This window comes from Vulpes lagopus, chromosome 10 (genome assembly GCF_018345385.1).
Source record: "Vulpes lagopus strain Blue_001 chromosome 10, ASM1834538v1, whole genome shotgun sequence".
In the NCBI taxonomy this organism is placed as follows: Eukaryota; Metazoa; Chordata; class Mammalia; order Carnivora; family Canidae; genus Vulpes; species Vulpes lagopus.
The window spans coordinates 59,971,457-59,989,511 of record NC_054833.1 but is presented as its reverse complement, the minus strand read 5'-3'; the positions used below and the strand labels follow the sequence as shown (position 1 = coordinate 59,989,511).

At 44.9% G+C, this 18,055-nt stretch overlaps 1 protein-coding gene and 1 pseudogene across 8 annotated transcripts in view; one reads left to right on the top strand and one right to left on the bottom strand.

Moving 5' to 3' along the window:
- PIK3R5 (phosphoinositide-3-kinase regulatory subunit 5) overlaps positions 1-18,055 on the top strand; it is a 70,825-nt gene that overhangs the window by 12,883 nt on the left and 39,887 nt on the right. For 5 of the 8 annotated variants that reach the window (XM_041772443.1, XM_041772437.1, XM_041772441.1 and 2 more), the window contains exon 2: positions 9,845-9,986. The exons of 2 other annotated variants lie outside the window; for them this stretch is intronic. The gene's annotated coding sequence lies outside the window, so the exon portion shown is untranslated. The remainder of the gene's footprint in view (positions 1-9,844; positions 9,987-18,055) is intronic. One more of the 8 variants, XM_041772436.1, reaches the window with a different exon arrangement.
- On the bottom strand, positions 17,009-17,573 carry LOC121500594 (annotated as a pseudogene).

Genomic DNA, 18,055 nt, shown 5'->3' with positions numbered 1-18,055 from the left:
AGACAGCTCTTCCTGGGGGTGGGGGGTGCTGGCTGGCCCAAGATCCTACGTTTTGCTATCCTCTAACGTTGGGACAGCCTTTCCTAGTTTCCATCTCTGTCCTTGTCTGCCTGGCCCACACTGCGCATTTCTCTTGTACGTCTGTCATTTGCTTGCATTCTTCAAAGATTGTCGGTAGCAGCTCCCTTTCACAAACTCTGGTTTCCATAGGACTCTGAGGTAGATTTATCCTCGTGTGATTCTCAGCTCGTTTTAAGCAGCACACTCTCTATTTGACTTCAGAGCCCTCTGTGGCAGCTGGCTCTCCCCAGGCCTCCCTGCAACCCCCTCATTGGCGTGATCTTCTGAATCCCAAGGCTGATGGGTCGCTCGCCAGATGAAAAGTTGGCAAAGGCGCTACAAGGCCCTTGAATAAGCCCTTAACACTTAGCCTGCTATCCAAGGCCATGCCCATCTGCCACCCCAGCCCATGGGGCCAAATCTCCCAGTGTGCCCTGTGTCATACTCTAGCCTCCAGTAGAGGCTGACCCCCTGCCCTTCCCTAAAGAAACCATGCTGTCACACGCCTGTCACTTCTGTATGTTTCGTTGCTGCTGTGCCTAAATCCCACCTCTGTCCATCTTCCTACCTCTGTGCCTGAATCCCATAGCAGTTGTTCCTTCCTGAACAGTTATCTTGGAAATTACCATCTAGAGAAGCCTTGCTAATTGGCCTCCTCCCACCTCCCTCTTCTCCCCTTGCACCTGCCCTGTATTAACCTCCGCTGGATGCCTCATTCATTGGGTCCAGTCTTGTGTGAGTGGTGCTGCTCTGAACTTTGTGGTGCACATCCTTTTGAGTAAAAGTCTGTGAGGGGGAGTCACTGGGACATGGGGCACACACTGGTTGCCCTTAAGTGGGCACCACTCACTGGTTTTTCCATTTGGTAAGTGGCTGTCCTGGTTTACACACCCGCCTGCAGCCGTGAGGGTTCAAGGTACCTCACATCCTCACAAACAGGGTTTTCTATGTTTTTCATTTTGGCCAGTCTGGTGGGTATGTAGTGGCATTGCATCATGGTTTGAATTTACATTTCCCCTATGACTAATCAAATCGAGCACCTTTTCATGTTTATTGGCCATTGGGAGAGCCTCTTTCATGCAAGATTTTTATTTAAGTCTTTTGCCCGTTTTTCCACTGATATCTGTTTTCTGTTTGTTGTTGGTGTTGAGGGTGGTCTGGTGAGGGTGGTCCTACTACCATGCATGGGGACTTAATGGGAGTCCATCTTCCCATCCAGGCTCGAGCTCCTTGGGATTTTTGGATCCCCAGGGTCTCTTGGACCCTCTAAAAGAGGACCCTGAATACGTGCTTGCAGTCGCTTAAATAAACCCTCTGATCTGTACTTTGCGGTGGGAAGACTGTTCTCTTGGAGAAAGAGTGATGGAGGAAATAGGTGGGGGAGACATTCTGCTTTCTCTAGAGCATCTGCAACTCCTGGCCCACCTGCCCAGAGTGACTAGCCTCATCCCCAGGCTTGGGTTCTGAAAATAACCCTATAGACCCTTTGTGATGTCCCTCATGATGTTCTTAAGCCTCGCTTTCCTGACATGCTCACCCCTTGCTCTTTCGTGTTCATTCTTTTTCTGAGGACCTCCCTTCCGGCTTTATCTCTGTGTATCCCAGAAATCATGCTGCTTTCCCACCAGCGCGCGCGCGCGCACACACACACACACACACACACACACACACTTTCTTCCTTCAGGGAGACTCTGTGACTTGGCTCTGGTGTTTACTGTGCAGGGTTTTCTCCCCCCACTAAGTCATCCTCTCTGATTTCTTGACCTTCCAAGACATCAGATGATCAGAGGTACCACAGTTCATCAGATGGCTTGATTTTAACCTAAAGAGACTTGCCAGCTGCTGTCTCGGTGAAGCCTGCCACCATCCTGAGGTCTTGCTGTGACTCAGTCTGATGATTCATGTGAGAGAAGCAGCGTCCGTATCTCAGTCAGCAAGGCGTGTGTGATTCCATGCCCGTCTCTCTTCTTTTGACATCCTTGAAATCTCTTTATTGTTCCCTCTTTAGTTCATTATTTGTTCCTTCCTCCAGCGAATATGTGCCAGGCCCTGGTGGAGCTTACATTCTAATTGGGCTGGAAGAAAATAATGGGCAGCAGGTATGAGAACCAATCAGTAACATGCACAGCCTGTCAGTTGGTGGTAAAGAGGTGGGAAGAATGAAACAGGATGTGCCAGAGGTGGGGTTTGCCAGAAGCCCTCACTGAGAACATAAGTTCAAGACTGGAAAGCAGTGAGGGAGTGAGCCTTGCCGACATCTGGGAGAAGAGTGCTCCAGTCAGCAGGTGGAGCAGGTGCAAAGGTCCTGAGGCAGGAGTTGCCACAGTCATGCCCGTCCTCAGGAGGTGGCACCTTCCATGCTGGTGTCAGCAGAGCTCAGTGTCTGAAGCGAGGGCGATGTATTAGTCATGTTTGCATCTACCACAGCATCCAGCAAAATATCTTGTGGTCATATTCATTTGATAAGAGAAGTTTTTATTTGAGTAAATGAATATAGGTTGGACATCCTCTAAGGACCCATTCATCTCTGAGTTGCTTGTGATTATCTTAGCTGCCTGGAGGACGGCCTCCATCTCTGAGCGGCTTTCTCTCTAGCTGTTCCATCTGGGCTCTTCTGAACACATGGTCCAGTAGCTTCCAGCCGTGTGGGCCAGCTCTCTGTCATGGTGTGGGGCCTCCCCAGGTATGTATGTTCCAGATGCTATTGCCATGTAACAAACCACAGTGGTAGAAGGCCAGCCATGTGAGTCCGCTCATGGATTCAGGGGGCCTGGAATTTAGCCAGGGCTCCACGGGATTGGCTTGTGTGCAATGCCGGGATCCTCAGCCGGGAAGATGTGGATCCCTGGCGACTGGACCTGTAAACCAGAGAGCCTACAGCGGCCTGGGCTTCCTCCTGGAGTGGCAACCTCCAGCTGGCTAGTCACATTTCTTACTCAGCTGCTCAGAGCTCCCAGAACAAGGCCTCTAGCAAATGAGGCAGGAGCCGCTCCACCTCACAGCCTAGCTTGGGAAGCCACATAGCACCACCTCTGCTGTCATCAACTGGTTGAAGCAGTCACAAGCCCTCTCAGGTTCCAGCTCATGATGGGTGAGGGACAGGCTTCAGGGTAGGAGAGGCGTGGGGATGTGGGGATGGTGGGTAGTCAGGCATGGAGCAGGTGTTCTGCAAAGTAGGTACACCCCCAGGGACACAGCGGATGACCTTGCGTCGCTGTCATTCTTTTGCTCCGGGGTGTCCTCAGGTCAGGGAATGCCCTGGTCCTTAGGCCGTGCACACTGGGACATTAGATCGAACCATATGGAACCTGCCCATGTTCACTTGCATTGGATACAGTTCGATCTGCTGTTCCGTCGCGACTTGTCACGTGCTCTGCAACCGGCAGCTTGCTTTCAGATGGTTCAGCAAAAGATGCGTGTGTGTGTGATGTCAACCCGAGGATTGCTCTGCCCACCCATACAGCGGCCAAAGAGGAGTTGAGGCTGAAGGCAGACTGAGGCTGGACGCCTCTTCCTGCCTCTATCCACGATGCCACCCATAGCCTGCCTCTGACCTGTCTCCCCGGGATGCTGATGGGGTTCATGATGGGCCTGCAGGCCGGGTCTGTGGTCTGTGCAGGCCTGTAGGGCTCTCCCCCAGCCTGGAAAAGGCTGACACGAGGTGGCTCGGTTTCTGTGAGTGCAACCCCCCTCCCCTCGCTGGAATGGCTGGCAGGGAAGAGGGCTGGGGTTGGGGGGAAGGAGTGCAGCGAGGGGCTCCCCAGGGCCAGCTGGGTTTTCCTGGGGAGGGGTGGGCAGGCAGGGGTGGGATGTGCTTCCCAGGGAGGTGAGAGGGGGACCCAACCTCAGCCCAGCTCCAGGGTCTGTACTTCGCTCCACGGGCTTTTGAAAGAGCCTAGGACCCTCTGTGTGTGTGTGTGTGTGTGTGTGTGTGTGTGTGTGTGTGTGTGGAGGGGGAGCACTTGCAAGGAGTCACGGGCAGGGGGTGGGGGCGGCTCGCCCTCCTCTAGGGGAAACCTGGCTGGCCCCACAGGGTCTCCCCGAAGCCCCTGCACCACCAGCCTGGAAATTCTCAGGGAAATGGGCAGGCCTGGGGAAGCCCACACAAATGAAATGACCCCCAGGAGGGTCTGCGAGGCCACGGTGCAGTGGGGGGGGGGGGCGGGGGGGGTCCTTCCCGCAGAAAGGTGGCCCCAGTGCCTCCGGCCAGCGCCCCCATGCATCCTGGAGCTGCAGACCTCTCTGTCCGCCACATCCTGTGCCCCAGGGGTGCGTGGTGCTCTCGAAGCACAGGCCAGATGTGCAAATTCTGCGGCTGTGCCCTGGGCCGAGCGCAGCATGGCTTGCTTTTCTTGGAAATCATTGGTGATTTGTTAGAAAAACAGGAAACACTGGGGCTGCTGGTGTGCTTTTTGACTTTTCTGTTTTTGTTTTTGAACTTCTTTCATCTGTCCCAGTCCCGGGACATTTCAAGGGTATTTCTGGTCAACCCTGGTCTTCAAGCCATTCCTCCCCCTGCCGCCCATCCCCCTCTCCCTCTCTCTGTCCCTCTTGCCTTCTGACACCTTCGTTGCCACCCCCAGTCACTGCTGTGGGGAGCAGGCGGGTCTCCGGAACCATGGAAACAGGTGTTGTATCTCGGTGATGCACATCACTTGGTGATGCAGGGGCATGTGCTTCTGCGGAGTTGGGCTTCCCTGCTCCTGTCCTCCACCCGCCCGGCCTGTGGTCCTCCCACCTTTATCACCATGCTTACACAGGAAGCAAAGTGGTCTCTGGAGTGCTGGGGCCACTGTCCCTTGCTGACAAAGGAGGGTGACGTAGCTGGGAAGGGAAATGCTTCATCCCTCCTAGGTCAGACCTGGAGCTGGAGGGGCCTTTGGAAGCCACTTTTTCTATGGAGACTCTGATGCTGAGACAGAGGGGACTCTTGGGGCCCCAGATTGGGCACCTTGACTACAGAGGATGAATGTGAAGGGGGTGAAGAGGTCTAGGTCCAAGCTCTGGAGCTGGCCCCAAACCAGTCCCTCCCTGACTGTGTCTCAGAACTGCAGGAGGAGCAGGGTGGGGGAGCTGCAGTCATTTTGTGCATTGAGCCTGTATGTAGTAAAAGGCCAGAAAGCACCACTATGGTCCTCACCGCTGGGTGACTTTTCCCTGGATCTCATCTTGTGAGGGGTGAACTCTGAACATGCCCAGTGATCAGTTTGGGGGTGTGTTCAAGCATTTTGGTTGTCCACTCCCTACCTCGTAATGGGCCACGCTGGAGAGGCCCATCTCTCATTTTACAGATGAAGAAAGTGAGGTTCACCGAGGTTACATGGCTTAACCCACAGTTCTCTGTCACCCATACAGCCCCCCAGGAGGTGGGTGGGCCAGTGGCTGTCTGCACAGGGAGCTGCTGTGCCCCCTGACCCCTCTTTGCTGGGATCTGCCCTGGGTTTTCATTCAGTGCCTCTGTACTACACATTCAGCTGGGGCCTCCCCCACTCCTGGGAGAACTGCACTTAGTTAGGGGCTGCCCTTCTGAAGTCATAAAAGAAGTCTGATATGAGAGATTAGAAACTCCCCAAGCCTCTTCAGGGTGTTATTTTAAGAGGCATTAAACTGTCTTGAGAGAGCTAGAATGGGTAAGGGTAAGAATAAAATGGGAACCAGCAGGAGAAAGGGAGACGCTATTTAGGGCACTTCTCAGTAGAGAAGTGGATTGGAGGAGTTCTGGAGGGAGGGAAGGAGAGTGAGCAGGGAGGTGACCCTCCTCACAGCAGGACACCTAACTATGGTGACCAGCCAGAGGCAAACAACAGGCCCTTGCCCTCCCTGGCCACATGCCTGTTCCTTTGGGTCACACATTCTCTGGGGAGCAGGGGCACCCACCCAGAGGTCCAAGAACTTGCGCGGGAAAATGTGACCTCTAACTGAAGCTCAGTGTGTTTCTTCTATTAGGAACGCAAACAACAAGCCACAGTCATATGAGTAGCACCTGTAACTTGGTCACCAGAAGTCCAGATGTTGTCATATGGCTTTGCAGTCCATGTTGCAAACACCTCAAATGCCATTTATGCTTTTCACTCCTTTTGAGCGATAACAATGCTTAGACCTGCTGCTGGATTCTGTCCTTTGATGTGTTGTTAGTGAGAAGAACGTAAATGAATGACCATTTCACAAGGTTGATTATTGCAAAGAAAAAGATTGCTAACTGTATGTCAGTGCAATGCATTTCCTTTTCAGTCCTACAATTTTGTCTTGTACATTTGAAGCATTATTCTGAAGAGGGGTCTGTAGGCTTCAGATCGCCAGTGGGTCTAGCACATAAAAAGCTTAGGAATTCCTGCTGCTATAGAGTAACTAGGTAAAGAATTCTAGATGTTATTTGAGAGCCAAAGAGTACTTTGTTTTTAGGCAGACCTGATTGGCATCCGTCCTGTAGACCCTGCGAAATGGCTTTATTTCTCACAGCCAGGTCTCTCCTCATGTGTCAGTGGAGGTAAAAGAAGGTCTCCGTGAAAGCTTATTTGTTTGCATGTGCCTGCCTGGTTGGGTGTCTGGCAGGCAGAGGGAACACCATCATGGGAAGGAGCTGGTGGCAGTGACAGTGGAGACTCAAGGCTGGGTTCATTTCTTACTGCCCTTCATGCAGAAGGGAACTTGCTTACCTGGGTAATGTCTCTCATCTTCTGCTTTTGCTCTGGGCTGGAGCAGGTAGCCTCAGGTAGCCAATATGAAATGTTGATCCATAAACTGAAGTATTTAAGAACTAGCCATGATATGGCCATGCCATGGAACACTATTCAGTCATGAAAAGGGATTAATACTATTACACACTACAATATGAATGAATCTAGAAAACATACTGAGTAAAAAGAAAGCTAGATACCAAAAACGATGTGTTGTGATTCCATTTATTGGAATGTCCAGAGTAAGGAATTCATAGAAACCAAGAGTAGATTAGTGATTGCCAGATGATAGGGGGAGGGAGATGTCACTGCTGATAGGTATGAGGTTTCTTTCTGGAGTGATGGAAACGTTCTGGATTTAGATCCTGGTGATGGATATCCAGCATAGTGACTATGATAAAAGCACCAAAGTGTGCACCTTAAAATAGTAGATTTTCTGTTATGGAAATTATATCTGAATTTTAAAAAGTTAAAATGTTAAAAGTTACTGTCCCATGGACATTAAAAAGATAATAAAGGAATATTAAGAAAACTCTGTATCCACAAATTTGATAACTTAGACAAAATGGGCCAATTCCTGAAAGACACAGACTATCAAAGCTCACACGAAGCTGGATCACTGGAATAGACCTATATCTATTAAAGAAATTTAATCAATAATTAATAACCTTCCAAACCAGAAATCACCAGGCCCAGATGGTTTCACTGGTGAATTTTACCAAACATTTAAAGAACAAATGATACCAATTCTTTACAGTACATTCCAGATTATCTATGTACAAAATATTAATTGACCCGAAACACACCAACCAATCTGGAACTAATAAGTGATTATGGGAAGGTTGCAAGATACAAGACAAGATCAATACAAAGAAGTCTGTTGTTTTCCTATATACCAGTGATAAGCTATTGGAATTTGAAATAAAAAATATAACACCATTAATATTAGCACTAAAAAATGAGATACTTAGTAATAAATCTAGCAAAATATGTATATAATCTGTATTAGGAAAACTGCAAAGCCCTGGTGAATGAAGTCAAAGAAAATCTGAATAAATGGAAAGATATTCCACGTTTATAGATAGGCAGAGTCAATATTGTTAATATGTCAGTTCTTCCCAACTTGAGTTGCAGATTTGATGACATTGCAATCAAAATCCTAACAAATTACTTTGTCTATGTCAACAAATTGATTCTAAAGTTCATATGGAAAGGCAAAAGATCCAGAATAGCCAACACAATATTGAGGAAAAAGAACAAAGCTGGAGAACTGATAACTCATGACTTCAAGACTTTCTGTAAAGCTATAATAATCAAAACAATGTGATATAGGGGAAAGCGGAGACAAATAGATGAATGGAATGGAATAGCCTAGAAATAGACCAACACAAATAAGATCAACTGATCTTGACAAAGAACGAAGGCAATTCAATGAAGAAAGGATAGTCTTTCTAACAAATGGTGCTGAAACAATGGCGTATCTATAGCTACAAGTGAATTGAGACATTAAGTTTAAACCTTTCACAAAATTAATTCAAAATGGATCATACACCTAAAGGTAGAATGCAAAACCATAAAACTCCTAGAAGATAGTAGGAGAAAACCTAGATGACCTTGGGTTTGGCAACGAGTTTTTCGTATGATACCAAAAGTATGATCCATGAAAGAAAAATTTGATGAGTTGGACGCTATTGAAATGAAAACTTCTGCTCTGTTAAAGACACTATAAAGAAAATAAAAGGACAAGGCATAATCTGGAAGAAAGTATTTGCAAAACATTTCTCTGATAAAGAACTTGTATACAGAATTTACAAAGAATTCTTAAAATTCAAAAATAAGATGATAAACAACCCAATTTAAAAATAGACAATTGTGTGGTGACCAGGTGAGGCTGGGGGGTGGGGGGATGAGGGTGGGGGGAGGTTCCTAAGGATACCTATTGTGTTTGCTTCTTGATCTGGGTGCTGGTTCTGTGGGTGTGATCACTTTGTGGAAGCTTATCAAACCGTACCCTTGTGATCTGTGTACATTTTATACATAATGTCATACTTGAATAAAAAATTCACTTTAAAAATAAGTGGGCAAAAAAACTGAGCTGCTCACCAGAAAATAAACATATAAAAAGATGCTCAACAGCGTATGTCACTAGGGGAATTGGAAGTTAAAATGAGGTACCACTACCCACCTATTAGAATGGCTAAACTCCAAAACACTGGTAACACCAAATGCTGGTGAGGATGTTGGAGAAACAGGAACTCTGATTCATTTCTGGTAGGAATGCAAAATGGTACAGCCACTTTGGAAGACAGTATGGCGGTTTCTTAGAAAGCTGAGACGTCTTGCCATGTGATCTAGCGGTTGGGCTTCTAGGTATTCACATGAAATGAGATGAAAACTTATTTCCACATGAAAACCTACACCTTTGTTCACAATTGCTGAAAATTGGAAGCAACTAGGGTGTCCTTCAGTAGGTGAGTGGATAAACAAAGGATGGTATATCCGCATAATGAAATCTATAGGATGAAATTTCTATTTAGTAATAGAAAAGCCAAGGAGGGACCTTCAATGCATGTCACTAAGTGAAAGAGGCCAGCCTGAAAAGTCTGCATAATGCATAATGCCAACCATGTGACATTTTGGTAAAGGCAAAACCATGGAGATCAGTGGTTGCCAGGGGTTGGAGAGAGGGGAAGGGATGAATAGGTGGAGCACAGGGAATTTTTTAGAACAGTAAAACAGTCGTTCATGATATAGTCACGGTAGATACAGAACATTTTTTATTTGGTCACTGTGTAAAACACCATATACCTGTGTAACACAGAGATGGAACCCTAATGTGTAAACTGTGGGCTTTGATTAACACTGTTGTATCAATATTGGTTCATCAGTTGTAACAAATACACCACTGTGATGGAAGGTATTAATAAAAGGGGAAACTGTGGGCAGGAGGGAGTGGGGGGCGGTCAGAAGGAGTGTGTGGGAACTCTGTACTTTCTGTTCAGTTTTTCTGTAAACCTATAACTGCTCTACAAATTAGAGTTTATAAAAAGAAAAAAAAAAGCTTTTTTTTTTTTTTTTTTTTTTTTGCCTTTCTTACATCAATTGAGATCCAGCTCTGAGTTCCACCCATCCTGCTGGGAGCTGTCCAGGAGCTCCGATTTTCATTTTCCTGCCGCAAACTTTCCCCAAGGTGGCTGCCTTATTAGCGTGGAGACAGTGAGGAGCGGGAGCAGTATACAGAAGGAAACGGTAAATTGTCCCGTACACGGTGGCCTTAGGAACAGCTCCTGGAAAGCTTGCGTTCTGACCGGAATCTCTTCCGTCGGCCCCCTGGCAGGGAAGCGCAGGGAGGAAGAAGGTCCCTGGGGCCACCTGCCCACGCCCTGGGTAGCCAAAAATGACCTGTTCTCCACCTCCAAGGACTGACTCACTCAGAGGTTACAGTAGATGTGATTTCCCCCGAAGCCTGAGGAAGATCCCCTGTTGCTCGTATGGTCACAACATCTTGGCCACACAGTCGGGTGGGGCTTTTGGTTTGCAGGCGCTCACATAGCCTGTGCCGGGAGAATCCGTGGGGACCCCACGCCAGATGCTGGTGTTAGAGCCCTTTGTATGGCGGAGGGGCTGCTCTTGCCAAAGCTGAAAGCCCAGTGGAGGAGGCAGTGACATAGCTATGGGGAGCGGGGGCCGGGGTGGGCACCCAGCCCAGCCTGGCAGTCAGAAAGCCTTCCCTGAAGAAGTGACCTTATACAGAAAGATAGAAGAGTGCACACTGGCCACAGCAGAGGCAGGGGAAGCTGGTGGAAATGTTTCAGGCAGAAAGAGTGCAGGCCGGGAGATGTTCACTATGGAGAGGGAGGGTGAGGGTAGGGAGGAAGGGCCCGGCCCTCTCGGCCCTCTCGGGGTCTTATCACCCAGGTTGGGGGTTGAACCTTGTCCTACGGCAACGAAAAAACGATTAAGGGGCAGGGAGGGGGTGACAATTTGTACAAGATATACATTTTGGGAGACGACTCTGCATAGAACACTATGCCTGTGCTGTGATCCCCTTGTATTTCACAAGGAGGTACATGCTTGTAGGAGAGTTTGCGGGCATATTAATGCATTAAAGAGAACTCCAAAGTGGCAAATGTCTGTGTGTTTGAAAAAGATAAATGAGGACGCCTGGGTGCCTGAGGGGTTGAGCATCTACCTTTGGCTCAGGGCGTGACCCCAGGGTCCTGGGATCAAGTTCCTCATCAGGGTCCCCACAGGGAGCCTGCTTCTCACTCTGCCTGTGTCTCTGCCCCCTCTCTGTGTGTCTCTCATGAATAAATAAATAAATAAAATCTTAAAAAAAAAAAAAAGAAAGCAAAAGATAAATGGTCAGGCTTAGAAAAACTTTAAAGATTTATCCTGTACATACAGGTATTTTTTGCATGAGTCTTTAAAAACGTTTTTATTGATAGTCCCAATTATATCAGTACACACATTTTATTATACAGTTTCGTGAGCTGTAGACAATATATGTATACCTGTTCAGCCTGTGTTCTTAGCAAGATATAGAATATTTCCATCATCCCAGAAGGTTCCCACATGCCCATTCCTTCTACCATCCAGAGGCATTTTTATTTATTTCACCATAAATTAGTTTTGCCTGTTCTAGAACTTCTTGTAAATGCACCCATGTAGTATTTTTTGTCTCCAGATTCATGTGCACACTATTTTTTGGTCTTCATCCATACAGTTAACTTGCACTAGCAATTTGCTTATTTGTTGTTGTCGGGTTTTTTTTTTTTGTAATTTAAGATTTTATTTATTAAATATTTATTTATTTATTAAACATATGTGTGGTATATGGCTACCCATTTTCTTTTGACAGATCACGTTGTTTTCTGGTGGAGGCCATGATACATGAAGCTGCCAAGAACATTTTTGTACCAGTCTTTTTTGTCAAATATGTGTCCCCATTTATTTTGGGTAAGCAAGTAGAATTATTGCATCAGAATGGTAGGTATTGGTTAACTTTACAAAGCTACCAAACCGGTTGCAAAGTGGCTGCACCATTGGATGAATCCACCAGTGACTTATGGCTGTTCCATATCCCTGCCAATTTGGTATTGTTAATCTTTTTAACTTTTTAACTGGGACAGTATGATTTCATTGTGGTTGTAAATCTCCATTTCTCTGAGAACTAATGATGGCAAGTGTATCTTCATGTGTGTACCAACCATTTGACTATATTTTATGACTGTTCCTATTTGTTCAATTCCAAGATGAAAGTATTCGTCAGACATGAATCTGTGGCCATTCTGTAATTTATCATCTCAAAAATGTTATATAAATTGAATCATACCATAAATAATCTTTTGGGCTGGCTTTTCAATTCAGCAAAACCTGGAGATTCATCCAGTTCATGATATATATCGATAATTATTTTCTTTTTATTGTGGAGTACTATTCCATGGCATAGATGTACCACCATCTTTTTTTTTTTTTTAATGTTTTTATTTTTTATTTTTATTTTTTTATTTATGATAGTCACACACACAGAGAGAGAGAGACAGGCAGAGACACAGGCAGAGGGAGAAGCAGGCTCCATGCACCGGGAGCCCGACGTGGGACTCGATCCCGGGTCTCCAGGATCGCGCCCTGGGCCAAAGGCAGGCGCCAAACCGCTGCACCACCCAGGGATCCCACCACCATCTTTTGTTAAACTCTTCACCCACTCAAGGACATCTGGGTTGTTTTCATAACTTCTCATTTCTCTGAGATAAATGCCCAGGGGTATAATTGCTGGGCCATATGGTAGTCCTAACATATGTAATTCATGCCACAGTTTTCCCGCGTTCATATGTTGGATGCTCCTTTTCATTTTGTTTAATGGTATTTTTGAATTTCCCCTGAGACATGCACTCTGACCCATGAATTACTCAGATGTGTGTTTGGTTTCTAAGTATTTGGAGGTTTGCTTTCTAGTTTGATTCCGTTGTAGTCAGAGAACACACTCTATATGATGTCAGTTCTTTTGCATTTTGGGGGTTGGTTTATGGCCCAGGATATGGTCTATCTTGGTGTACGTCTCATGGGTCCTTGAAAACAATGTGTGTTTGCTGTCATTGAGTGGGGTGTTCTCTAAGTATTGATTAGATCCTGTTGGATGGTTGATGGTGTTACTGAGTTCTTATGTGTCCTTGCTGATTTTCTATATAGTGCTCTCTAAATTGTGGAGCTGATGTCACCAGCTGTAATTATGGGTTTATCTGATTCTCCTTTTTGTTGTATCAATTTTTTCTTTTGCGAAAAGTAAAAATTTTACTGTGACTTTTGCAATGTCATTGTTTGGGGAAACATTTAGGATAGCTGTGTCTTGGTGGCCTGACCTTTTTGTCATTCTATAATGTCACTCTGGTACTTTTTACTTGCTCTGAAGTGTACTTTCTCTGATATTAATAAAGCTATTCCTGCTTTTTTAAAATTAATGTTTGCGTGGTATGTCTTTGCCCACTTACTACTTTCAATTTGCCAATATTGTTATATTTGTAAGTTTATTGTGGACAGCAAGCTGTTGGGTCATGTTTTGTAATCCAATACTGATCTCTGTCTCTCAATTGATATATTTAGCCTAGTTAAATTTAATGTAGTCATTGATATGGTAGGTCTTTTTTTTGGTCTGTTTTTGCTTTTGTTTCTGTTTTTTTTTGTTTGTTTTTTTCCTACCCTGCCTTCCTCTGGATTATTTGAACAACTTTTAGAATTCTTTCTTTCTTTCTTTCTTTCTTTCTTTCTTTCTTTCTTTCTTTCTTTCTTTCTTTTAGTGGCTGTTCTATGCATTCTTCTTGGGCTATTTATTTATTTATTTATTTTTATTAATTTTTTATTGGAGTTCAATTTGCCAACATATAGCATAACACCCAGTGCTCATCCCATCAAGTGCCCCCCTCAGTGCCCATCACCCAGTCACCCCCACCCCCCCCCCCACCTCCCTTTCCACCACCCCTTGTTCGTTTCCCAGAGTTAGGAGGCTCTCATGTTCTGTCTCCCTCTCTGATATTTCCCACTCATTTTCTCTCCTTTCCCCTTTATTCCCTTTCACTATTTTTTATATTCCCTAAATGAATGAGACCATATAATGTTTTTCTTCTCTGATTGACTTATTTCATTCAGCATAATACCCTCCAGTTCCATCCACGTTGAAGAAAATGGTGGGTATTTGTCATTTCTAATGCCTTGGGCTTTTTAGTGGCTGTTCCACATGTTACTTCTTATAGAGATATCACAGTTGAATGACGTTATCATTTTACAGTTCTAATCGAGTGTAGAAGCTTTCCTTTCCTTTAGGCCCCTTTACCTTTTCTCACTTATAATAGTCTTAAGTATTTATGCTGCATCCTCTTCGAACTACATCAGATGATATCATTTTTGATTCAACCATCAAATATAGTTTAGAAAACACAAGAGGAGAAAGAAAGCCTGTGGTGTTTATCAAGATATTTGCTTGCTATTTTCTTTCTTCATTCCTGATGTTTCAAGATACTTTATGTTTTGTTTTGTTTTGTTTTGTTTTGAATCATTGTCTTTCTATTTAGAGAATTTCCATTAGTCATTCTTTTGGGGTAAGTATGCTGGTGACAAATTCCTTTAGCTTTCCTTCATCTAAGAATGTCTTAATTTCTTTTTCACTCCTGAAAGGTATTTTCTCTGGATGTAGGATTCTGGGTTGGCCGTTCATTAAGCACTTGAAAAATGTTGTTCCATTCCTTTTGACCTTCATGACTTCCGATGAGAAATCCACTGTCATTTGAATTGTTTTCCCTCTAAGGGAAGGTGTTATTCCTCTCTTGCTGCTTTCAAGCTTTTTTTTCTCTGTCTTATGTTTTCAGAAGTTTACTGTGATGTCTAGGGTTCACATAGATTCTTGAATCTGTAGTTTTACGTATTTTACCAAGCTTGCAAGTTTTCAGCCACTATTTCTTTGAGTATTTTTGCAGCTCTGCCCTCTGCCACTCAGACTCAGATGACATGCATGTTGGACCTTTTGTTAGAGCCCCACAGGCCCTGAGGCTCTGTTCATTTTTCTCTAGTTGCTTTTCTCTCTGTTGTTCAGGTTGGGTGACATTATTGTTCTGGATTCAAGTTTATTGATTTTTCCCTTAGTCCCCTCCATCGAGTTTTTCTCGATGCAGAGCCCAAGGTTTTATTTCAAGTCGTTGTATCTTTCAGTTCTAGAATTTCCATGGCTGTGCATTCGTATCTTCTCTTTCTTTTCTGAGACTTCCTTAGTTTTTATTTGTTTATAATTGTCCACTGAAGCATTTTTAGTGAAGCTGCTTTATTTATTTTTTAATAAATTAATTTTTATTGGTGTTCAATTTACCAACATACAGAAAAACACCTAGTGCTCATCCCGTCAAGTGTCCCCCTCAGTGCCTGTCACCCATTCCCCCCACCCCCCGCCCTCTTCCCCTTCCACCACCCCTAGTTCATTTCCCAGAGTTAGGAGTCTTTATGTTCTGTCTCCCTTCCTGATATTTCCCACACATTTCTTTTCCCTTCCCTTATATTCCCTTTCACTATTATTTATATTCTCCAAATGAATGAGAACATACACTGTCCTTCTCCGATTGACTTACTGCACTCAGCATAATACCCTCCAGTTCCATCCACGTCGAAGCAAATGGTGGGTATTTGTTGTTTCTAATGGCTGAGTAATATTCCATTGTATACATAGACCACATCTTCTTTATCCATTCATCTTTTGATGGACACCGAGGCTCCTTCCACAGTTTGGCTATTGTGGACATTGCTGCTAGAAACATCGGGGTGCAGGTGTCCCGGCGTTTCATTGCATCTGAGTCTTTGGGGTAAATCCCCAACAGTGCAATTTCTGGGTCGTAGGGCAGGTCTATTTTTAACTCTTTGAGGAACCTCCACACAGTTTTCCAGAGTGGCTGCACCAGTTCACATTCCCACCAACAGTGCAAGAGGGTTCCCTTTTCTCCGCATCCTCTCCAACATTTGTTGTTTCCTGCCTTGTTAATTTTCCCCATTCTCACTGGTGTGAGGTGGTATCTCATTGTGGTTTTGATTTGTATTTCCCTGATGGCAAGTGATGCAGAGCATTTTCTCATGTGCATGTTGGCCATGTCCATGTCTTCCTCTGTGAGATTTCTCTTCATGTCTTTTGCCCATTTCATGATTGGATTGTTTGTTTCTTTGGTGTTGAGTTTAATAAGTTCTTTATAGATTTTGGAAACTAGCCCTTTATCTGATATGTCATTTGCAAATATCTTCTCCCATTCTGTAGGTTGTCTTTTAGTTTTGTTGACTGTATCCAGTGAAGCTGCTTTAAAAGCTGTGTCAGATAATTTTAACATCTATGGTTTTGGTGTTGGCACCTATTGGCTGTTTTTCACTCAATTTATATAATTCCCTTTCTTTCATTTCTTGTCCTTGGTGTGATGGGTTATTTTCCATTGAAATTTAAACCATCTTATTTAAACCCCTGTTTCAGCTGGCTTCCTCTAACACTTCCCTGAAAGGGGTGGGGGGTGGGCATTGCCTCATTACTACCATGAAGGTAGAAGTCCAGGTTTCATTCTCAGCTTCCATTGACAAAAAGGAGGTGCTCCTTATTACTGCTGGGTGGAGTGGGAATTCCGGCTTCCAATTAAGCTTCTACTACCTGATACCTCCCTACCTGGGTGGCTCATTACTGCTCCATTGACACCATGGAGTAGAGGAAGTACCTCATCACCGCTGGGCATCAGCAAAAGTCCTGGCTTTCTCTAGGCTTCCTTTGACATTACCCTGATCAGAGAGTGGGGGCAAGGGGCTCCTGACTACCTGGTGAGGCTGGAAGTCCAGGATCCCTGGTGGTCTTCCCTGACAGTGTGGGGTGGTAGAGGGCTCATTACTGGCAGAGAAGATGAAAGGCCTGGCTTTCTCAGACACCACCCATGATTGGGGGAGAGGTTGGGCACCTCATTACAACCTGGCCAGAGTGACGGTTGGGCCCCCCCATTTGGCCTTTATTAGTGGAGATGGTGCCAGAGTTCTTTCTATGGTGTTTGGTTGGAGTAGAGTGGTTCTTATTCTAAAAGTTTGCCTTACTTGGCTGCCTCTTTCCTGATCCTTTGGCTGAAAAGACCAGGCTTTTCTTCCTCCCTCCCTCCCTCCCTCCTTTTCTTTCTTTCTTTCTTTCTTTCTTTCTTTCTTTCTTTCTTTCTTTCTTTCTTTCTTCTTTTTCTTTCTCTTTCTCTATACCTTTATTTATTTACTTTTCAGTAAGTTTAAATCTTTGAGGGGTACAGCATCACATGGATTCTGTGGCCAATGGCTTTCACAGGAAGGTTGCTTTGGAATTTGGCATGAACCATGCTGCTGTTTCCATGAGCATGAGTACTTATCTCCAGATTACTCTGGTTTTGTTTGGTTTGCCACCAGGAGTTACTGTGTTGTTCTTTGGTTTGTACACATAGGCACATTGCTTGCCTAGATAGAATTCAGTTTCATCTCAAGCATAAACCCCTTTGGTCTTAAGTAGAGTTGTGTGCTCCCTCTGGTTCCAGAGACCCAGTTAATAGCTGGCAAAAATGGCCTTGGACCAAAGCCTTCCAGACATAGTTGTCGCTTTAGAAGTCCTGTTCTCAGCAGGCCGCACTTATTTGCACCCAAAGTTCAGCAAGACCAGGCTTTTCTTGGGGCTTTTTCTGTCTGTACCCATTGGTATTTCTAGGTTGTTGGCTCCTCGGGTCCAAGTCTGGGATATATGAGGCAAAAAAGGAAATATTCCACTATGCCCACCATCGCATCCCTTCTTGTACTCAAGGTCCTTAGCCAGTCTGCCTTCTCTCTACTTTGCATGTTACCTTTATATATAATGTCCAGGGTTTATATAGGGACAAGTATATCTATTCCACTTTGCCAGACAATTGTCTAGTTTTTATGTATTTAACACCTAATATTTGTGTGATAAAAAATAATGTATAAAATATGTTATTATAGGGATCCCTGGGTGGCGCAGCGGTTTAGCGCCTGCCTTTGGCCCAGGGCGCGATCCTGGAGACCCGGGATCGAATCCCACGTCGGGCTCCTGGTGCGTGGAGCCTGCTTCTCCCTCTGCCTATGTCTCTGCCTCTCTCTCTCTCCCTCTGTGACTATCATAAATAAAAAAATAAAATAATAAAATAAAACAACTCAATTTAAAACATGAAAAAAAATATGTTATTATAAAAATGTTTTTAGAAAAAAGTAAAAATGGTATCTAATCTTGTCTCTCAGAAATAACCACTGTTAAGACTTCGGCAGGTATCCTTAGATAAGTTTTTTAGATGTAA